The sequence below is a fragment of the Hyla sarda genome, chromosome 5 (genome assembly GCF_029499605.1).
Source record: "Hyla sarda isolate aHylSar1 chromosome 5, aHylSar1.hap1, whole genome shotgun sequence".
Taxonomy (NCBI): Eukaryota; Metazoa; Chordata; class Amphibia; order Anura; family Hylidae; genus Hyla; species Hyla sarda.
Genome location: NC_079193.1, coordinates 5,890,134 through 5,913,661, shown reverse-complemented (window position 1 = coordinate 5,913,661; position 23,528 = coordinate 5,890,134). Strand labels below are relative to the sequence as shown.

Sequence of the window (23,528 nt, the reverse complement as noted above, 5' to 3'; positions counted from 1 at the left end):
GAGGTCTGTATGGTGCTTGTAGTCCTCTCCTGTGGTGTGATCCTGTATGGTACTTGTAGTCCTCTCCTGTGGTGTGAGGTCTGTATGGTACTTGTAGTCCTCTCCTGTGGTGTGATCCTGTATGGTACTTGTAGTCCTCTCCTGTGGTGTGAGGTCTGTATGGTGCTTGTAGTCCTCTCCTGTGGTGTGAGGTCTGTATGGAGCTTGTAGTCCTCTCCTGTGGTGTGATCCTGTATGGTGCTTGTAGTCCTCTCCTGTGGTGTGATCCTGTATGGTACTTGTAGTCCTCTCCTGTGGTGTGATCCTGTATGGTGCTTGTAGTCCTCTCCTGTGGTGTGAGGTCTGTATGGAGCTTGTAGTCCTCTCCTGTGGTGTGAGGTCTGTATGGAGCTTGTAGTCCTCTCCTGTGGTGTGATCCTGTATGGAGCTTGCAGTCCTCTCCTGTGGTGTGAGGTCTGTATGGAGCTTGTAGTCCTCTCCTGTGGTGTGATCCTGTATGGTGCTTGTAGTCCTCTCCTGTGGTGTGATCCTGTATGGTACTTGTAGTCCTCTCCTGTGGTGTGAGGTCTGTATGGTGCTTGTAGTCCTCTCCTGTGGTGTGAGGTCTGTATGGTGCTTGTAGTCCTCTCCTGTGGTGTGAGGTCTGTATGGAGCTTGTAGTCCTCTCCTGTGGTGTGAGGACTGTATGGTACTTGTAGTCCTCTCCTGTGGTGTGATCCTGTATGGAGGTTGTAGTCCTCTCCTGTGGTGTGATCCTGTATGGAGGTTGTAGTCCTCTCCTGTGGTGTGATCCTGTATGGTACTTGTAGTCCTCTCCTGTGGTGTGATCCTGTATGGAGGTTGTAGTCCTCTCCTGTGGTGTGATCCTGTATGGAGCTTGTAGTCCTCTCCTGTGGTGTGAGGTCTGTATGGAGCTTGTAGTCCTCTCCTGTGGTGTGATCCTGTATGGTGCTTGTAGTCCTCTCCTGTGGTGTGAGGTCTGTATGGAGCTTGTAGTCCTCTCCTGTGGTGTGATCCTGTATGGTGCTTGTAGTCCTCTCCTGTGGTGTGAGGACTGTATGGTACTTGTAGTCCTCTCCTGTGGTGTGATCCTGTATGGAGGTTGTAGTCCTCTCCTGTGGTGTGATCCTGTATGGAGGTTGTAGTCCTCTCCTGTGGTGTGATCCTGTATGGTACTTGTAGTCCTCTCCTGTGGTGTGATCCTGTATGGTGCTTGTAGTCCTCTCCTGTGGTGTGATCCTGTATGGTACTTGTAGTCCTCTCCTGTGGTGTGATCCTGTATGGTACTTGTAGTCCTCTCCTGTGGTGTGAGGTCTGTATGGAGCTTGTAGTCCTCTCCTGTGGTGTGAGGTCTGTATGGAGCTTGTAGTCCTCTCCTGTGGTGTGAGGACTGTATGGAGCTTGTAGTCCTCTCCTGTGGTGTGATCCTGTATGGTGCTTGTAGTCCTCTCCTGTGGTGTGATCCTGTATGGAGCTTGTAGTCCTCTCCTGTGGTGTGATCCTGTATGGTGCTTGTAGTCCTCTCCTGTGGTGTGATCCTGTATGGAGCTTGTAGTCCTCTCCTGTGGTGTGATCCTGTATGGTGCTTGTAGTCCTCTCCTGTGGTGTGATCCTGTATGGTGCTTGTAGTCCTCTCCTGTGGTGTGAGGTCTGTATGGTGCTTGTAGTCCTCTCCTGTGGTGTGAGGTCAGTATGGAGCTTGTAGTCCTCTCCTGTGGTATAATCCTGTATGGTACTTGTAGTCCTCTCCTGTGGTGTGAGGTCTGTATGGTGCTTGTAGTCCTCTCCTGTGGTGTGAGGTCTGTATGGTGCTTGTAGTCCTCTCCTGTGGTGTGATCCTGTATGGTACTTGTAGTCCTCTCCTGTGGTGTGAGGTCTGTATGGTGCTTGTAGTCCTCTCCTGTGGTGTGAGGTCTGTATGGTGCTTGTAGTCCTCTCCTGTGGTGTGATCCTGTATGGAGCTTGTAGTCCTCTCCTGTGGTGTGATCCTGTATGGAGCTTGTAGTCCTCTCCTGTGATGTGAGGTCTGTATGGTACTTGTAGTCCTCTCCTGTGGTGTGAGATCTGTATGGTGCTTGTAGTCCTCTCCTGTGGTGTGAGGTCAGTATGGTACTTGTAGTCCTCTCCTGTGGTGTGAGATCTGTATGGTGCTTGTAGTCCTCTCCTGTGGTGTGAGGTCAGTATGGTACTTGTAGTCCTCTCCTGTGGTGTGAGGTCTGTATGGAGCTTGTAGTCCTCTCCTGTGGTGTGATCCTGTATGGTACTTGTAGTCCTCTCCTGTGGTATAATCCTGTATGGTACTTGTAGTCCTCTCCTGTGGTGTGATCCTGTATGGAGGTTGTAGTCCTCTCCTGTGGTGTGAGGTCTGTATGGAGCTTGTAGTCCTCTCCTGTGGTGTGAGGTCTGTATGGTACTTGTAGTCCTCTCCTGTGGTGTGAGGTCTGTATGGTACTTGTAGTCCTCTCCTGTGGTGTGATCCTGTATGGTACTTGTAGTCCTCTCCTGTGGTATGAGGTCTGTATGGAGCTTGTAGTCCTCTCCTGTGGTGTGATCCTGTATGGTGCTTGTAGTCCTCTCCTGTGGTGTGATCCTGTATGGAGGTTGTAGTCCTCTCCTGTGGTGTGAGGTCTGTATGGTGCTTGTAGTCCTCTCCTGTGGTGTGATCCTGTATGGTGCTTGTAGTCCTCTCCTGTGGTGTGAGGTCTGTATGGTACTTGTAGTCCTCTCCTGTGGTGTGATCCTGTATGGTGCTTGTAGTCCTCTCCTGTGGTGTGAGGTCTGTATGGAGCTTGTAGTCCTCTCCTGTGGTGTGAGGTCTGTATGGTACTTGTAGTCCTCTCCTGTGGTGTGAGGTCTGTATGGTACTTGTAGTCCTCTCCTGTGGTGTGATCCTGTATGGAGCTTGTAGTCCTCTCCTGTGGTGTGATCCTGTATGGTGCTTGTAGTCCTCTCCTGTGGTGTGATCCTGTATGGAGCTTGTAGTCCTCTCCTGTGGTGTGATCCTGTATGGTACTTGTAGTCCTCTCCTGTGGTATAATCCTGTATGGTGCTTGTAGTCCTCTCCTGTGGTGTGATCCTGTATGGAGCTTGTAGTCCTCTCCTGTTGTGTGATCCTGTATGGTGCTTGTAGTCCTCCCCTGTGGTGTGATCCTGTATGGTGCTTGTAGTCCTCTCCTGTGGTGTGATCCTGTATGGTGCTTGTAGTCCTCTCCTGTGGTGTGATCCTGTATGGTACTTGTAGTCCTCTCCTGTGGTGTGATCCTGTATGGTACTTGTAGTCCTCTCCTGTGGTGTGAGGTCTGTATGGTGCTTGTAGTCCTCTCCTGTGGTGTGATCCTGTATGGAGCTTGTAGTCCTCTCCTGTGGTGTGATCCTGTATGGTACTTGTAGTCCTCTCCTGTGGTGTGATCCTGTATGGAGCTTGTAGTCCTCTCCTGTGGTGTGAGGTCTGTATGGTGCTTGTAGTCCTCTCCTGTGGTGTGAGGTCTGTATGGTACTTGTAGTCCTCTCCTGTGGTGTGAGGTCTGTATGGAGCTTGTAGTCCTGTGAGGTTTGGACCAGACACAGCCCTGTCTATATACGGTCTCACAGCTGACAATGTATATCAGAGCAAACACAAAGTCATGAAGAGGAAAGAACTGCCTGTAGAGCTCAGACACAGCCCTGTCTATATAAGGTCTCACAGCTGACAATGTATATCAGAACAAACACCAAGTCATGAGAAGGAAAGAACTGCCTGCAGAGCTCAGACACAGCCCTGTCTATATAAGATCTCACAGCTGACAATGTATATCAGAGCAAACACCAAGTCATGAAGAGGAAAGAACTGCCTGTAGAGCTCAGACACAGCCCTGTCTATATAAGGTCTCACAGCTGACAATGTATATCAGAGCAAACAACAAGCCATGAGGTGGAAAGAACTGCCTGTGGAGCTCATAGACAGGATTGTGTGGAGGCTCAGATCTGGAGAAAGGGTCAGAAACATTTTTGCTGCACTGAATGTTTCATCTGGTGTCAGTCAGCGTCATGTCGCGGTGTGGCGGTTTTGTTACTCCGTATTCTCTCTGATTGGAGTGAACTTGTCACTATTGGCGTGTTCAGGAGTCGGCAGCATTTATACCACATTGTTATATAACAGCAGGAGACGTCATTAATCGGTGATTGCGCAGGAAGTCATTACTATACACTGAACTAATTATGGTTTATTATGATCCCATGATTAATCCGTGTAAGAGGTGTGAAGAGAGACGGCGTCTGTAGGCGATACATTACCAGACCCTGACGAACCTGCAGTTACCATATACATGTGTACACCGATCAGCCATAACATGTCGCTTCCCCTAAAGATCCAAACCCCATAGCTCTGTGATGTGTCCCCTGAGGTAGTGAACCCATAGCCCTGTCATGTCCCCCGCTCCTTGGTTCAAACCCCATAGCCCTGTGATGATGTGACCCCTAAGGTCTGGACCCAATAGCTCTGTGATGTGACCCCCGAGGCCCGGGCCCCATAGCCCTGTGATGTGACCCCTAATGTCTGGACCCAATAGCTCTGTGATGTGACTCCCGAGGCCCGGGCCCCATAGCCCTCTGATGTGACCCCCGAGGCCCGTGCCCCATAGCCCTCTGATGTGACCCCTAATGTCTGGACCCAATAGCTCTGTGATGTGACCCCCGAGGCCCGGGCCCCATAGCCCTCTGATGTGACCCCCGAGGCCCGTGCCCCATAGCCCTCTGATGTGACCCCTAATGTCTGGACCCAATAGCTCTGTGATGTGACCCCCGAGGCCCGGGCCCCATAGCCCTCTGATGTGACCCCCGAGGCCCGTGCCCCATAGCCCTCTGATGTGACCCCTAATGTCTGGACCCAATAGCTCTGTGATGTGACCCCCGAGGCCCGGGCCCCATAGCCCTCTGATGTGACCCCCAAGGCCCGGACCCCATATCCCTGTGCTGTGTCCTGTGGTATCGGGTCCTGTAAGGTGTGAAGTACGGCCTTCATGGACTTGTTTCTCCAACACATCCCACAGATGATCGATCGGAAGAGATCTGAGGAATCTCCACCTTGATCTATGTGTCCTGCTCCTCATTTATGTCTGCAGTGTGGCCGGGGGGCATTATCCTGCTGGAGTCGCTGCCATGAAAGGGGAGATTTGGTCTGTACAATGGTTAGGTAGGTGGTATGTGTTACCTTCCACATGATCCCAGGACACAAGGGGGGAGATTTATCAAAACTTGTCCAGAGCAAAAGTTACTGAGTCGCCCATAGCAACCAATCAGATCGCTGCTTTCATTTTGCAGAGGCCTTGTTAAATATGAAAGAAGAGATCTGATTGGTTGCTATGGGCAACTCAGTAACTTTTCCTCTGGACGGCTTCTGATAAATCTTCCATAATAGATATCTGTGTATTATATAATGTATGGCGCCTCCTGTGCCGCCATCTCTCTCCTCCTCCGGATCCTCAGATAACTTCTCTGCAGTCTTCGTTCCTTCCTCTCCTCTGATTTGTCGCTGAACCATCTCCTACCCGGTGATAACCGGGGTCACTTTGGATGTGTTCCGCATACATGTGATCTGCGCTGTGAAAGGGGTCTCAGTGGCATTGTACCGGAGACAGACCGGCATTGTGGCGATGGCGGCCTCGAAGACAGCTAATCACTGGGGGTTTACACCGACCCCCGGGCACTCAGCACCGCTGCCAACATACTAATTGTACTTGGCAAATCCTGGGGCCTGCTCAGTCCTCCGCATGTAACTGGAGCAGCCATGAAAGACGGGAGCGTCCGGCCGCTGCCAATAACTGGACCACAAGGGGCTTTTTGAAATTTTAGTGATGCAAATCCCCCCTCCCCAAAATATCTGTGAAATTGAAAGGCAGCTTTAGGTCCCAAACAGCAAAAAACTTGAGATGTTCCTAGTACACAAAGCTGGATACCGATACTGGGTAAAGGATATTGTATAGATGGGAACTACAAGTCCAAGTATATATTGCATAGTGAATGTAAATGAGCAGAAAGGACAGTCACTTTTGAGGCTAACATGGATGGAGCAAGCGCATGCAGATACTGTACTACTGCCCCCTATGTACAAAAATATAACTACTATAATACTTCTATATACAAGAATATAACTACTATAATACTGCTCCTATATACAAGAATATAACTACTATAATACTTCTATATACAAGAATATAACTACTATAATACTGCCTCCTATATACAAGAATATAACTACTATAATACTGCTCCTATATACAAGAATATAACTACTATAATACTGCTCCTATATACAAGAATATAACTACTATAATACTGCCTCCTATATACAAGAATATAACTACTATAATACTGCTCCTATATACAAGAATATAACTACTATAATACTGCTCCTATATACAAGAATATAACTACTATAATACTGCTCCTATATACAAGAATATAACTACTATAATACTGCTCCTATATACAAGAATATAACTACTATAATACTGTCTCCTATATACAAGAATATAACTACTATAATACTGCTCCTATATACAAGAATATAACTACTATAATACTGTCTCCTATATACAAGAATATAACTATTATAATACTGCTCCTATATACAAGAATATATCTACTATAATACTGCTCCTATATACAAGAATATAACTACTATAATACTTCTATATACAAGAATATAACTACTATAATACTGCCCCTATATACAAGAATATAACTACTATAATACTTCTATATACAAGAATATAACTACTATAATACTGCTCCTATATACAAGAATATAACTATTATAATACTACTCCTATATACAAGAATATAACTACTATAATAATAACTACTGGCCAGAGGAAGCGGTTTTACCTGCGAAACCAGCTGTTCGCCGCCGACCCGCACAGCCTCGGCTGTTGCGCTCCTTGTTTCCCGATCCCACCAGGCCGGCTTGTATATTCTTTATGATGACTAAATAAAGTGAAGTTGTATACAGGTGAGTGCAGATGTGAATTTCTTCTTTTGGATTCATAACTACTATAATACTGCTCCTATATACAAGAATATAACTACTATAATACTGCCTCCTATATACAAGAATATAACTACTATAATACTGCCTCCTATATACATGAATATAACTACTATAATACTGCTCCTATATACAAGAATATAACTACTATAATACTGCTCCTATATACAAGAATATAACTACTATAATACTGCTCCTATATACAAGAATATAACTACTATAATACTGCCTCCTATATACAAGAATATAACTACTATAATACTGCCTCCTATATACAAGAATATAACTACTATAATACTGCTCCTATATACAAGAATATAACTACTATAATACTGCTCCTATATACAGGAATATAACTACTATAATACTGCTCCTATATACAGGAATATAACTACTATAATACTGCTCCTATATACAAGAATATATCACTATAATACTGCTCCTATATACAAGAATATAACTACTATAATACTGCTCCTATATACAAGAATATAACTACTATAATACTGCCTCCTATATACAAGAATATAACTACTATAATACTGCCTCCTATATACAAGAATATAACTACTATAATACTGCTCCTATATACAAGAATATAACTACTATAATACTGCTCCTATATACAAGAATATAACTACTATAATACTGCTCCTATATACAAGAATATAACTACTATAATACTGCTCCTATATACAAGAATATAACTACTATAATACTGCCTCCTATATACAAGAATATAACTACTATAATACTGCTCCTATATACAAGAATATAACTACTATAATACTGCTCCTATATACAAGAATATAACTACTATAATACTGCCTCCTATATACAAGAATATAACTACTATAATACTGCTCCTATATACAGGAATATAACTACTATAATACTGCTCCTATATACAAGAATATAACTACTATAATACTGCTCCTATATACAAGAATATAACTACTATAATACTGCCTCCTATATACAAGTATATAACTACTATAATACTGCTCCTACATACAAGAATATAACTACTATAATACTGCCTCCTATATACAAGAATATAACTACTATAATACTGCTCCTATATACAAGAATATAACTACTATAATACTGCTCCTATATACAGGAATATAACTACTATAATACTGCTCCTATATACAAGAATATAACTACTATAATACTGCTCCTACATACAAGAATATAACTACTATAATACTGCTCCTATATACAAGAATATAACTACTATTATACTGCTCCTATATACAAGAATATAACTACTATAATACTGCTCCTATATACAAGAATATAACTACTATAATACTGCTCCTATATACAAGAATATAACTACTATAATACTGCTCCTATATACAAGAATATAACTACTATAATACTGCCTCCTATATACAAGTATATAACTACTATAATACTGCTCCTACATACAAGAATATAACTACTGTCACGATGCCGGCTGGCAGGAGGTGGATCCTCTGTGCCAGAGAGGGATTGGCGTGGACCGTGCTAGTGGACCGGTTCTAAGTCACTACTGGTTTTCACCAGAGCCCGCCGCAAAGCGGGATGGTCTTGCTGCGGAGGTAGTGACCAGGTCGTATCCACTAGCAACGGCTCAACCTCTCTGACTGCTGAAGATAGGCGCGGTACAAGGGAGTAGGCAGAAGCAAGGTCGGACGTAGCAGAAGGTCGGGGCAGGCAGCAAGGATCGTAGTCAGGGGCAACGGCAGGAGGTCTGGAACACAGGCTAGGAACACACAAGGAAACGCTTTCACTGGCACAATGGCAACAAGATCCGGCGAGGGAGTGCAGGGGAAGTGAGGTATACATAGGGAGTGCACAGGTGAACACACTGATTAGAACCACTTGCGCCAATCAGCGGCGCAGTGGCCCTTTAAATCGCAGAGACCCGGCGCGCGCGCGCCCTAGGGAGCGGGGCCGCGCGCGCCGGGACAGGACCGATGGAGAGCGAGTCAGGTACGGGAGCCGGGGTGCGCATCGCGAGCGGGCGCCACCCGCATCGCGAATCGCATCCCGGCTGGAGGCGGTATCGCAGCGAGAGTGTAGCGAGCGCTCCGGGGAGGAGCGGGGACCCGGAGCGCTCGGCGTAACAGTACCCCCCCCCCTTGGGTCTCCCCCTCTTCTTAGAGCCTGAGAACCTGAGGAGCAGACTTTTGTCTAGGATATTGTCCTCAGGTTCCCAGGATCTCTCTTCAGGACCACAACCCTCCCAATCGACCAAAAAAAAAGTTTTCCCTCTGACCTTCTTGGAGGCCAGTATCTCCTTAACGGAGAAGATGTCCGAGGAGCCGGAAACAGGAGTGGGAGAAACAAGTTTGGGAGAGAAACGGTTGATGATGAGTGGTTTAAGAAGAGAAACGTGAAAGGCATTAGGAATACGAAGAGAAGGAGGAAGAAGAAGTTTGTAAGAGACAGGATTAATCTGGCACAAAATTTTGAAAGGACCAAGATAGCGTGGTCCCAATTTGTAGCTAGGGACACGGAAGCGGACATATTTAGCGGAGAGCCATACCTTGTCTCCAGGAGAAAAAATGGGGGGAGCTCTTCTTTTCTTATCAGCAAACTTCTTCATGCGTGATGAAGCCTGTAAGAGAGAATTTTGGGTCTCTTTCCATATGGTGGAAAGATCACGAGATATTTCATCCACAGCGGGCAAACCAGAGGGCAAGGGAGTAGGGAGGGGGGGAAGAGGGTGACGGCCGTGCACCACGAAAAATGGGGATTTGGAGGAAGATTCAGAGACTCTGAAGTTATACGAGAATTCGGCCCATGGTAGAAGATCTGCCCAGTCATCCTGGCGGGAGGAAACAAAATGCCGTAAATAATCACCCAGGACCTGGTTAATTCTTTCTACTTGCCCATTGGATTGAGGATGATAGGCAGAAGAAAAGTTTAATTTAATCTTGAGTTGTTTACAGAGAGCCCTCCAGAATTTTGACACGAATTGGACGCCTCTGTCCGAGACGATCTGCGTGGGCAACCCGTGAAGACGAAAAATGTGTACAAAAAATTGTTTTGCCAACTGAGGCGCTGAAGGAAGACCAGGAAGAGGGATGAAATGTGCCATCTTGGAGAATCGATCAACGACCACCCAAACAACAGTGTTGCCACGGGATGGGGGTAAGTCTGTAATAAAGTCCATGCCAATCAGAGACCAAGGCTGTTCGGGGACAGGCAGAGGATGAAGAAGACCAGCGGGCTTCTGGCGAGGAGTCTTATCCCGGGCACAGACAGTGCAGGCTCGCACAAAATCCACAACATCCGTCTCCAGAGTCGGCCACCAATAGAAACGAGAGATGAGTTGCACGGATTTCTTGATGCCCGCATGACCTGCGAGATGGGAGGAGTGACCCCATTTGAGGATTCCGAGGCGTTGGCGTGGAGAGACGAAGGTCTTCCCTGGAGGAGTTTGCCTGATGGAGGCTGGAGAAGTGGAGATCAGGCAGTCAGGAGGAATGATGTGTTGCGGAGAGAGCTCTACTTCCGAGGCATCCGAGGAACGAGAGAGAGCATCGGCCCTAATGTTCTTATCGGCAGGCCGAAAGTGAATTTCAAAATTAAATCGGGCAAAGAACAGAGACCACCTGGCCTGGCGAGGATTCAGCCGTTGGGCAGACTGGAGATAGGAGAGGTTCTTGTGATCGGTGTAAATAATAACTGGAAATCTTGATCCCTCCAGCAGATGCCTCCATTCCTCAAGTGCTAATTTAATGGCTAGTAGCTCTCGATCCCCGATGGAGTAGTTCCTCTCCGCCGGAGAGAAGGTCCTAGAAAAAAAACCACAAGTAACAGCATGCCCGGAAGAATTTTTTTGTAGAAGGACCGCTCCAGCTCCTACTGAGGAGGCATCAACCTCCAATAGGAAGGGTTTAGATGGGTCAGGTCTGGAGAGCACGGGAGCCGAAGAAAAGGCAGACTTGAGCTGTTTAAAGGCGTCTTCCGCTTGAGGAGGCCATGACTTAGGATTGGCATTCTTTTTGGTTAAAGCCACGATAGGAGCCACAATGGTAGAAAAATGTGGAATAAATTGTCTGTAATAATTGGCGAACCCCAAAAAACGTTGGATAGCACGGAGTCCGGAGGGGCGTGGCCAATCTAAGACGGCAGAGAGTTTGTCTGGATCCATTTGTAGTCCCTGGCCAGAGACCAAGTATCCTAGGAAAGGAAGAGATTGACATTCAAACAGACATTTCTCCATTTTGGCATAAAGTTGATTGTCACGAAGTCTCTGAAGAACCATGCGGACATGCTGGCGGTGTTCTTCTAGGTTGGCAGAAAAAATCAGGATATCGTCCAGATACACAACAACACAGGAATATAAGAGATCACGAAAAATTTCATTAACAAAGTCTTGGAAGACGGCAGGGGCGTTGCACAGGCCAAAGGGCATGACCAGATACTCAAAGTGTCCATCTCTAGTGTTAAATGCAGTCTTACATTCGTCCCCCTCCCTGATGCGGATGAGATTATAAGCACCTCTTAAGTCCAGTTTGGTAAAGATGTGGACACCTTGGAGGCGATCAAAGAGTTCAGAGATGAGAGGTAGGGGGTAGCGGTTCTTTACCGTGATTTTATTAAGACCGCGGTAGTCAATGCAAGGACGTAGGGAGCCATCTTTTTTGGACACAAAGAAAAATCCGGCTCCGGCAGGAGAGGAGGATTTGCGGATAAAGCCCTTTTTTAAATTTTCCTGGATGTACTCAGACATAGCAAGAGTCTCTGGGGCAGAGAGAGGATAAATTCTGCCCCGGGGTGGAGTAGTGCCCGGGAGGAGGTCAATAGGACAGTCATAAGGCCTGTGAGGAGGTAGAGTCTCAGCTTGTTTTTTGCAAAAAACATCCGCAAAGTCCATATAGGCCTTAGGGAGACCGGTTACAGGGGGAACCACAGGGTCACGGCAAGGAGTACTGGGAACCGGTTTAAGGCAGTCCTTGAAACAAGAGGAACCCCAACTCTTGATCTCCCCAGCGGACCAATCCAGGGTTGGGGAATGGTGTTGAAGCCAGGGTAGTCCGAGGAGAATTTCGGAAGTGCAATTGGGGAGGACCAAAAACTCAATTTTCTCGTGATGAGGTCCGATGCACATTAGGAGGGGCTCCGTGCGGTAACGTATGGTACAGTCCAATCTTTCATTGTTAACACAATTGATGTAGAGGGGTCTGGCGAGACTGGTCACCGGGATGTTGAACCTGTTGATGAGAGAGGCCAAAATAAAATTTCCTGCAGATCCGGAATCCAAGAAGGCCATAGTAGAGAAGGAGAAGGTAGAGGCTGATATCCGCACAGGCACAGTAAGACGTGGAGAAGCAGAGTTGACATCAAGGACTGTGTCACCTTTGTGCGGAGTCAGCGTACGTCTTTCCAGGCGGGGAGGACGGATAGGACAATCTTTCAGGAAGTGTTCGGTACCGGCACAGTACAGGCAGAGATTCTCCATGCGGCGTCGTGTCCTCTCTTGAGGTGTCAGGCGAGACCGGTCGACCTGCATAGCCTCCACGGCGGGAGGCACAGGAACGGATTGCAGAGGACCAGAGGAGAGAGGAGCCGGGGAGAAAAAACGCCTCGTGCGAACAAAGTCCATATCCTGGCGGAGCTCCTGACGCCTTTCGGAAAAACGCATGTCAATGCGAGTGGCTAGATGAATGAGTTCATGTAGGTTAGCAGGGATTTCTCGTGCGGCCAGAACATCTTTAATGTTGCTGGATAGGCCTTTTTTAAAGGTCGCGCAGAGGGCCTCATTATTCCAGGATAGTTCAGAAGCAAGAGTACGGAATTGTACGGCGTACTCGCCAACGGAAGAATTACCCTGGACCAGGTTCAACAGGGCAGTCTCAGCAGAAGAGGCTCGGGCAGGTTCCTCAAAGACACTTCGAATTTCCGAGAAGAAGGAGTGTACAGAGGCAGTGACGGGGTCATTGCGGTCCCAGAGCGGTGTGGCCCATGACAGAGCTTTTCCAGATAGAAGGCTGACTACGAAAGCCACCTTAGACCTTTCAGTAGGAAACTGGTCCGACATCATCTCCAAGTGCAGGGAACATTGAGAAAGAAAGCCACGGCAAAATTTAGAGTCCCCATCAAATTTATCCGGCAAGGATAGTCGTAGGCCTGAAGCGGCCACTCGCTGCGGAGGAGGTGCAGGAGCTGGCGGAGGAGAAGATTGCTGAAGCTGTGGTAGTAGCTGCTGTAGCATCACGGTCAGTTGAGACAGCTGGTGGCCTTGTTGCGCTATCTGTTGTGACTGCTGGGCGACCACCGTGGTGAGGTCGGCGACAACTGGCAGAGGAACTTCAGCGGGATCCATGGCCGGATCTACTGTCACGATGCCGGCTGGCAGGAGGTGGATCCTCTGTGCCAGAGAGGGATTGGCGTGGACCGTGCTAGTGGACCGGTTCTAAGTCACTACTGGTTTTCACCAGAGCCCGCCGCAAAGCGGGATGGTCTTGCTGCGGCGGTAGTGACCAGGTCGTATCCACTAGCAACGGCTCAACCTCTCTGACTGCTGAAGATAGGCGCGGTACAAGGGAGTAGGCAGAAGCAAGGTTGGACGTAGCAGAAGGTCGGGGCAGGCAGCAAGGATCGTAGTCAGGGGCAACGGCAGGAGGTCTGGAACACAGGCTAGGAACATACAAGGAAACGCTTTCACTGGCACGATGGCAACAAGATCCGGCAAGGAAGTGCAGGGGAAGTGAGGTATACATAGGGAGTGCACAGGTGAACACACTGATTAGAACCACTTGCGCCAATCAGCGGCGCAGTGGCCCTTTAAATCGCAGAGACCCGGCGCGCGCGCGCCCTAGGGAGCGGGGCCGCGCGCGCCGGGACAGGACCGACGGAGAGCGAGTCAGGTACGGGAGCCGGGGTGCGCATCGCGAGCGGGCGCCACCCGCATCGCGAATCGCATCCCGGCTGGAGGCGGTATCGCAGCGAGAGTGTAGCGAGCGCTCCGGGGAGGAGCGGGGACCCGGAGCGCTCGGCGTAACAACTACTATAATACTGCCTCCTATATACAAGAATATAACTACTATAATACTGCCTCCTATATACAAGAATATAACTACTATAATACTGCTCCTATATACAAGAATATAACTACTATAATACTGCTCCTACATACAAGAATATAACTACTATAATACTGCTCCTATATACAAGAATATAACTACTATTATACTGCTCCTATATACAAGAATATAACTACTATAATACTGCTCCTATATACAAGAATATAACTACTATAATACTGCTCCTATATACAAGAATATAACTACTATAATACTGCTCCTATATACAAGAATATAACTACTATAATACTGCTCCTATATACAAGAATATAACTACTATAATACTGCTCCTATATACAAGAATATAACTACTATAATACTGCTCCTATATACAAGAATATAACTACTATAATACCGCTTCTATATACAAGAATATAACTACTATAATACTGCTCCTATATACAAGAATATATCTACTATAATACTGCTCCTATATACAGGAATATAACTACTATAATACTGCTCCTATATACAAGAATATAACTACTATAATACCGCTTCTATATACAAGAATATAACTACTATAATACTTCCTTCTATGTACAAGAGGGAGATTTATCTAACCCTGTCCAGAGGAAAAGTTGCTGAGTTGCCCATAACAACCAATCAGATCGCTTCTTTCATTTTTGAAAAGGCCTCTGAAAAATGAAAGAAACAATCTGATTGGTTGCTATGGGCAGCTGAGCAACTATTCCTCTGGACGGGGTTTGATAAATCTCCGGTCACTTGTCCTCATGTTTCTGTATATTAGGAATTACCTCTTTATGGTGTAGGTACCCCCCATCCCCGGGCAGTATATAGGGGTCTGTCCCTGGTTCTCTGATATTATATTGGTGGAGGTGCAATGCTCTGCAGGATTTCACAGCTCTTGGTGTTAGATCCTCCTGTCCCCTCCGCCACCTTTCTATCTCCCTGCAGCCTTCTGACATTGTGTATCTCTGTAGTTGTTCTTTGTTGTGTCTGGGGTCTCTGTAGTTCTGGGGTCTCCTGGGGTCTCTGTAGTACTGGGGGATCACTGGGGGGTCTCTGTAGTTCTGGGGTCTCTGTAGTTCTGGGGGATCACTGGGGGTCTCTGTAGTTCTGGGGTCTCTGTAGTTCTGAAGGATCACTGGGGGTCTCTGTAGTTCTGGGGTCTCTGTAGTTCTGGGGGATCAGGGGGTCTCTGTAGTTCTGGGGTCTCTGTAGTTCTGAAGGATCACTGGGGGTCTCTGTAGTTCTGGGGTCTCTGTAGTTCTGAAGGATCACTGGGGGTCTCTGTAGTTCTGGGGTCTCTGTAGTTCTGGGGGATCACTGGGGGTCTCTGTAGTTCTGGGGTCTCTGTAGTTCTGAAGGATCGCTGGGGGTCTCTGTAGTTCTGGGGTCTCTGTAGTTCTGGGGGAACACTGGGGGTCTCTGTAGTTCTGGGGTCTCTGTAGTTCTGAAGGATCACTGGGGGTCTCTGTAGTTCTGGGGTCTCTGTAGTTCTGAAGGATCACTGGGGGTCTCTGTAGTTCTGGAGGATCACCGGGGGTCTCTGTAGTTGTGGGGGATCACTGGGGGTCTCTGTAGTTCTGGGGTCTCTGTAGTTCTGAAGGATCACTGGGGGTCTCTCTAGATCTGGGAGATCACTGGGGGTCTCTGTAGTTCTGGGGTCTCTAGTTCTGGGGTCTCTGTAGTACTGGGGGATCACTGGGGGTCTCTGTAGTTCTGGGGTCTCTTTAGTTCTGGGGGATCACTGGGGGTCTCTGTAGTTCTGGGGTCTATGTAGTTCTGAAGGATCACTGGGGTCTCTGTAGTTCTGGGGGTCTCTGTAGTACTGGGGGATCACTGGGGGTCTCTGTAGTTCTGGGGTCTCTGTAGTTCTGGGGGATCACTGGGGGTTTCTGTAGTTCTGGGGTCTCTGTAGTTCTGGGGGATCACTGGGGGTCTCTGTAGTTCTGGGGTCTCTGTAGATCTGGGGGATCACTGGGGGTCTCTGTAGTTTTGGGGGATCACTGAGGGTCTCTGTAGTTCTGAAGGATCACTGGGGGTTTCTGTAGTTCTGGGGTCTCTGTAGTTCTGGGGGATCACTGGGGGTCTCTGTAGTTCTGGGGTCTCTGTAGATCTGGGGGATCACTGGGGGTCTCTGTAGTTTTGGGGGATCACTGAGGGTCTCTGTAGTTCTGGGGGATCACTGGGGGGTCTCTGTAGTTCTGGGGTCTCTGTAGTTCTGAAGGATCACTGGGGTCTCTGTAGTTCTGGGGTCTCTGTAGATCTGGGGGATTACTGGGGGTCTCTGTAGTACTGGGGGATCACTGGGGGTCTCTGTAGTTCTGGGGGATCACTGGAGGTCTATGTAGTTCTGGGGTCTCTGTAGTTCTGGGGGATCACTGGGGGTCTATGTAGTTCTGGGGGATCACTGGGGGTCTCTGTAGTTCTGAAGGATCACTGGGGTCTCTGTAGTTCTGGGGTCTCTGTAGTTCTGGGGGATCACTGGAGGTCTCTGTAGTTCTGGGGGATCACTGGGGGTCTCTGTAGTTCTGGGGGATCACTGGGGGTCTCTGTAGTTCTGGGGTCTCTGTAGATCTGGGGGATCACTGGGGGTCTCTGTAGTTCTGGAGGATCACTGGGGGTCTCTGTAGTTCTGACTGGGGGTCTCTGTAGTTCTGAAGGATCACTGGGGTCTCTGTAGTTCTGGGGTCTCTGTAGATCTGGGGGATTACTGGGGGGTCTCTGTAGTACTGGGGGATCACTGGGGGTCTCTGTAGTTCTGGGGGATCACTGGGGGTCTATGTAGTTCTGGGGTCTCTGTAGTTCTGGGGGATCACTGGGGGTCTATGTAGTTCTGGGGTCTCTGTAGTTCTGGGGGATCACTGGGGGTCTCTGTAGTTCTGGGGGTCACTGTAGTTCTGGGGGATCACTGGGGGTCTCTGTAGTTCTGAAGGATCACTGGGGTCTCTGTAATTCTGGGGTATCTGTAGTACTGGGGGATCACTGGGGGTCTCTGTAGTTCTGGGGGATCACTGGGGGTCTCTGAGGACATTAGGTGGGCTCGGTGTTGGTTTTGCTGATCCCTCTCCTGCCCTTCTCTTCTCCTCCCTTCCCTGGATACATCACTTTGTTTTCTCATCTCAATCACCTTGAGGGTCTTCAGAATCTCATCGAGTTTTCTCTCTGCCGCCGCTTCCTGCAGAACGTTTCCATAAATATTCATGATGCAAAACAGACACATTAGTGCGAAGGAAGCGAAATCTTTTTATAGACACGGCCGGTGCAAGGGGGCGCGGGGGGTCTGCTTGTGGGGGTCTAGTGGGGTCCTCCATGTAGTGTACAGTACAGTGTATAGTGGGGTCTCCTCTCCATGTAGTGTACAGTACAGTGTATAGTGGGGTCTCCTCTCCATGTAGTGTACAGTACAGTGTATAGGGGGGTCTCCTCTCCATGTAGTGTACAGTACAGTGTATAGTGGGGTCTCCTCTCCATGTAGTGTACAGTACAGTGTATAGTGGGGTCTCCTCTCCATGTAGTGTACAGTACAGTGTATAGTGGGGTCCTCTCCATGTAGTGTACAGTACAGTGCATAGTGGGGTCCTCCATGTAGTGTACAGTACAGTGTATAGTGGGGTCTCCCCTCCATGTAGTGTACAGTACAGTGTATAGTGGGGTCCTCTCCATGTAGTGTACAGTACAGTGTATAGTGGGGTCTCCTCTCCATGTAGTGTACAGTACAGTGTATAGGGGGGTCTCCTCTCCATGTAGTGTACAGTACAGTGTATAGGGGGGTATCCTCTCCATGTAGTGTACAGTACAGTGTATAGTGGGGTCTCCTCTCCATGTAGTGTACAGTACAGTGTATAGTGGGGTCTCCTCTCCATGTAGTGTACAGTACAGTGTATAGTGGGGTCTCCTCTCCATGTAGTGTACTGTACAGTGTATAGTGGGGTCTCCTCTCCATGTAGTGTACAGTACAGTGTATAGTGGGGTCTCCTCTCCATGTAGTGTACAGTACAGTGTATAGTGGGGTCTCCTCTCCATGTAGTGTACAGTACAGTGTATAGTGGGGTCTCCTCTCCATGTAGTGTACAGTACAGTGTATAGTGGGGTCTCCTCTCCATGTAGTGTACAGTACAGTGTATAGTGGGGTCTCCTCTCCATGTAGTGTACAGTACAGCGTATAGTGGGGTCTCCCCTCCATGTAGTGTACAGTACAGTGTATAGTGGGGGTCCTCTCCATGTAGTGTACAGTACAGTGTATAGTGGGGTCTCCTCTCCATGTAGTGTACAGTACAGTGTATAGTGGGGTCTCCTCTCCATGTAGTGTACAGTACAGTGTATAGTGGGGTCTCCTCTCCATGTAGTGTACAGTACAGTGTATAGTGGGGTCTCCTCTCCATGTAGTGTACAGTACAGTGTATAGTGGGGTCTCCTCTCCATGTAGTGTACAGTACAGTGTATAGTGGGGTCTCCTCTCCATGTAGTGTACAGTACAGTGTATAGTGGGGTCTCCTCTCCATGTAGTGTACAGTACAGTGTATAGTGGGGTCTCCTCTCCATGTAGTGTACAGTACAGTGTATAGTGGGGTCTCCTCTCCATGTAGTGTACAGTACAGTGTATAGGGGGGTCTCCTCTCCATGTAGTGTACAGTACAGTGTATAGTGGGGTCTCCTCTCCATGTAGTGTACAGTACAGTGTATAGTGGGGTCTCCTCTCCATGTAGTGTACAGTACAGTGTATAGTGGGGTCCTCTCCATGTAGTGTACAGTACAGTGCATAGTGGGGTCCTCCATGTAGTGTACAGTACAGTGTATAGTGGGGTCTCCCCTCCATGTAGTGTACAGTACAGTGTATAGTGGGGTCCTCTCCATGTAGTGTACAGTACAGTGTATAGTGGGGTCTCCTCTCCATGTAGTGTACAGTACAGTGTATAGGGGGGTCTCCTCTCCATGTAGTGTACAGTACAGTGTATAGGGGGGTATCCTCTCCATGTAGTGTACAGTACAGTGTATAGTGGGGTCTCCTCTCCATGTAGTGTACAGTACAGTGTATAGTGGGGTCTCCTCTCCATGTAGTGTACAGTACAGTGTATAGTGGGGTCTCCTCTCCATGTAGTGTACTGTACAGTGTATAGTGGGGTCTCCTCTCCATGTAGTGTACAGTACAGTGTATAGTGGGGTCTCCTCTCCATGTAGTGTACAGTACAGTGTATAGTGGGGTCTCCTCTCCATGTAGTGTACAGTACAGTGTATAGTGGGGTCTCCTCTCCATGTAGTGTACAGTACAGTGTATAGTGGGGTCTCCTCTCCATGTAGTGTACAGTACAGTGTATAGTGGGGTCTCCTCTCCATGTAGTGTACAGTACAGCGTATAGTGGGGTCTCCCCTCCATGTAGTGTACAGTACAGTGTATAGTGGGGGTCCTCTCCATGTAGTGTACAGTACAGTGTATAGTGGGGTCTCCTCTCCATGTAGTGTACAGTACAGTGTATAGTGGGGTCTCCTCTCCATGTAGTGTACAGTACAGTGTATAGTGGGGTCTCCTCTCCATGTAGTGTACAGTACAGTGTATAGTGGGGTCTCCTCTCCATGTAGTGTACAGTACAGTGTATAGTGGGGTCTCCTCTCCATGTAGTGTACAGTACAGTGTATAGTGGGGTCTCCTCTCCATGTAGTGTACAGTACAGTGTATAGTGGGGTCTCCTCTCCATGTAGTGTACAGTACAGTGTATAGTGGGGTCTCCTCTCCATGTAGTGTACAGTACAGTGTATAGTGGGGTCTCCCCTCCATGTAGTGTACAGTACAGTGTATAGTGGGGGTCCTCTCCATGTAGTGTACAGTACAGTGTATAGTGGGGTCTCCTTTCCATGTAGTATACAGTACAGTGTATAGTGGGGTCTCCTCTCTGTGTAGTGTACAGTACAGTGTATAGTGGGGTCTCCTCTCCATGTAGTGTACAGTACAGTGTATAGTGGGGTCTCCTCTCCATGTAGTGTACAGTACAGTGTATAGTGGGGTCTCCTCTCCATGTAGTGTACAGTACAGTGTATAGTGGGGGGTCCTCTCCATGTAGTGTACAGTACAGTGTATAGTGGGGTCTCCTCTCCATGAAGTGTACAGTACAGTGTATAGTGGGGTCCTCTCCGTGTAGTGTACAGTACAGTGTATAGTGGGGTCTCCTCTCCATGTAGTGTACAGTACAGTGTATAGTGGGGTCTCCCCTCCATGTAGTGTACAGTACAGTGTATAGTGGGGTCTCCTCTCCGTGTAGTATACAGTACAGTGTATAGTGGGGTCTCCTCTCCATGTAGTGTACAGTACAGTGTATAGTGGGGTCCTCCATGTAGTGTACAGTACAGTGTATAGTGGGGTCTCCCCTCCATGTAGGGTACAGTACAGTGTATAGTGGGGTCTCCTCTCCATGTAGTGTACAGTACAGTGTATAGTGGGGTCTCCTCTCCCTGTAGTGTACAGTACAGTGTATAGTGCGGTCTCCTCTCCATGTAGTGTACAGTACAGTGTATAGTGGGGTCTCCCCTCCATGTAGTGTACAGTACAGTGTATAGTGGGGGTCCTCTCCATGTAGTGTACAGTACAGTGTATAGTGGGGTCTCCTCTCCATGTAGTGTACAGTACAGTGTATAGTGGGGTCCTCCATGTAGTGTACAGTACAGTGTATAGTGGGGTCTCCCCTCCATGTAGTGTACAGTACAGTGTATAGTGGGGTCTCCTCTCCATGTAGTGTACAGTACAGTGTATAGTGGGGTCTCCTCTCCATGTAGTGTACAGTACAGTGTATAGTGGGGTCTCCTCTCCCTGTAGTGTACAGTACAGTGTATAGTGCGGTGTCTCCTCTCCATGTAGTGTACAGTACAGTGTATAGTGGGGTCTCCCCTCCATGTAGTGTACAGTACAGTGTATAGTGGGGGTCCTCTCCATGTAGTGTACAGTACAGTGTATAGTGGGGTCTCCTCTCCATGTAGTGTACAGTACAGTGTATAGTGGGGTCTCCTCTCCATGTAGTGTACAGTACAGTGTATAGGGGGGTCTCCTCTCCATGTAGTGTACAGTACAGTGTATAGTGGGGTCTCCTCTCCATGTAGTGTACAGTACAGTGTATAGTGGGGTCTCCTCTCCATGTAGTGTACAGTACAGTGTATAGTGGGGGTCCTCTCCATGTAGTGTACAGTACAGTGCATAGTGGGGTCCTCCATGTAGTGTACAGTACAGTGTATAGTGGGGTCTCCCTCCATGTAGTGTACAGTACAGTGTATAGTGGGGTCCTCTCCATGTAGTGTACAGTACAGTGTATAGGGGGGTCTCCTCTCCATGTAGTGTACAGTACAGTGTATAGTGGGGTCTCCTCTCCATGTAGTGTACAGTACAGTGTATAGTGGGGTCTCCTCTCCATGTAGTGTACAGTACAGTGTATAGTGGGGGGTCTCCTCTCCATGTAGTGTACAGTACAGTGTATAGTGGGGTCTCCTCTCCATGTAGTGTACAGTACAGTGTATAGTGGGGTCTCCTCTCCATGTAGTGTACAGTACAGTGTATAGTGGGGTCTCCTCTCCATGTAGTGTACAGTACAGTGTATAGTGGGGTCTCCTCTCCATGTAGTGTACAGTACAGTGTATAGGGGGGTCTCCTCTCCATGTAGTGTACAGTACAGTGTATAGTGGGGTCTCCTCTCCATGTAGTGTACAGTACAGTGTATAGTGGGGTCTCCTCTCCATGTAGTGTACAGTACAGTGTATAGTGGGGTCTCCTCTCCATGTAGTGTACTGTACAGTGTATAGTGGGGTCTCCTCTCCATGTAGTGTACAGTACAGTGTATAGTGGGGTCTCCCCTCCATGTAGTGTACAGTACAGTGTATAGTGGGGTCTCCTCTCCATGTAGTGTACAGTACAGTGTATAGTGGGGTCTCCTCTCCATGTAGTGTACTGTACAGTGTATAGTGGGGTCTCCTCTCCATGTAGTGTACAGTACAGTGTATAGTGGGGTCTCCTCTCCATGTAGTGTACTGTACAGTGTATAGTGGGGTCTCCTCTCCATGTAGTGTACAGTACAGTGTATAGTGGGGTCCTCTCCATGTAGTGTACAGTACAGTGTATAGTGGGGAGGTCTCCTCTCCATGTAGTGTACAGTACAGTGTATAGTGGGGTCTCCTCTCCATGTAGTGTACAGTACAGTGTATAGTGGGGTCTCCTCTCCATGTAGTGTACAGTACAGTGTATAGTGGGGTCTCCTCTCCATGTAGTGTACAGTACAGTGTATAGTGGGGTCTCCTCTCCATGTAGTGTACAGTACAGTGTATAGTGGGGTCTCCTCTCCATGTAGTGTACAGTACAGTGTATAGTGGGGTCTCCTCTCCATGTAGTGTACAGTACAGTGTATAGTGGGGTCTCCTCTCCATGTAGTGTACAGTACAGTGTATAGTGGGGTCTCCTCTCCATGTAGTGTACAGTACAGTGTATAGTGGGGTCTCCTCTCCATGTAGTGTACAGTACAGCGTATAGTGGGGTCTCCCCTCCATGTAGTGTACAGTACAGCGTATAGTGGGGTCTCCCTCCATGTAGTGTACAGTACAGTGTATAGTGGGGGTCCTCTCCATGTAGTGTACAGTACAGTGTATAGTGGGGTCTCCTCTCCATGTAGTGTACAGTACAGTGTATAGTGGGGTCTCCTCTCCATGTAGTGTACAGTACAGTGTATAGTGGGGTCTCCTCTCCATGTAGTGTACAGTACAGTGTATAGTGGGGTCTCCTCTCCATGTAGTGTACAGTACAGTGTATAGTGGGGTCTCCTCTCCATGTAGTGTACAGTACAGTGTATAGTGGGGTCTCCTCTCCATGTAGTGTACTGTACAGTGTATAGTGGGGTCTCCTCTCCATGTAGTGTACAGTACAGTGTATAGTGGGGTCTCCTCTCCATGTAGTGTACAGTACAGTGTATAGTGGGGTCTCCCCTCCATGTAGTGTACAGTACAGTGTATAGTGGGGGTCCTCTCCATGTAGTGTACAGTACAGTGTATAGTGGGGTCTCCTTTCCATGTAGTATACAGTACAGTGTATAGTGGGGTCCTCTCCATGTAGTGTACAGTACAGTGTATAGTGGGTTCTCCTCTCCATGTAGTGTACAGTACAGTGTATAGTGGGGTCTCCTCTCCATGTAGTGTACAGTACAGTGTATAGTGGGGTCTCCTCTCCATGTAGTGTACAGTACAGTGTATAGTGGGGTCTCCTCTCCATGTAGTGTACAGTACAGTGTATAGTGGGGTCTCCTCTCCATGTAGTGTACAGTACAGTGTATAGTGGGGTCTCCTCTCCATGTAGTGTACAGTACAGTGTATAGTGGGGTCTCCTCTCCATGTAGTGTACAGTACAGTGTATAGTGGGGGGTCCTCTCCATGTAGTGTACAGTACAGTGTATAGTGGGGTCTCCTCTCCATGTAGTGTACAGTAC

General features: G+C 47.9%; 1 long non-coding RNA gene across 1 annotated transcript in view; it reads right to left on the bottom strand.

Moving 5' to 3' along the window:
- Positions 1–15,033, bottom strand: part of LOC130272486 (uncharacterized) — a 52,431-nt gene extending 37,398 nt beyond the window's left edge. The window contains exons 1-2 of the long non-coding RNA XR_008843575.1: positions 14,871–15,033; positions 6,865–6,963 (exon numbers count right to left, since the gene is read on the bottom strand). This is a non-coding gene — a long non-coding RNA (uncharacterized LOC130272486). The remainder of the gene's footprint in view (positions 1–6,864; positions 6,964–14,870) is intronic.
- Between the last annotated feature and the right edge of the window lie 8,495 nt (positions 15,034–23,528).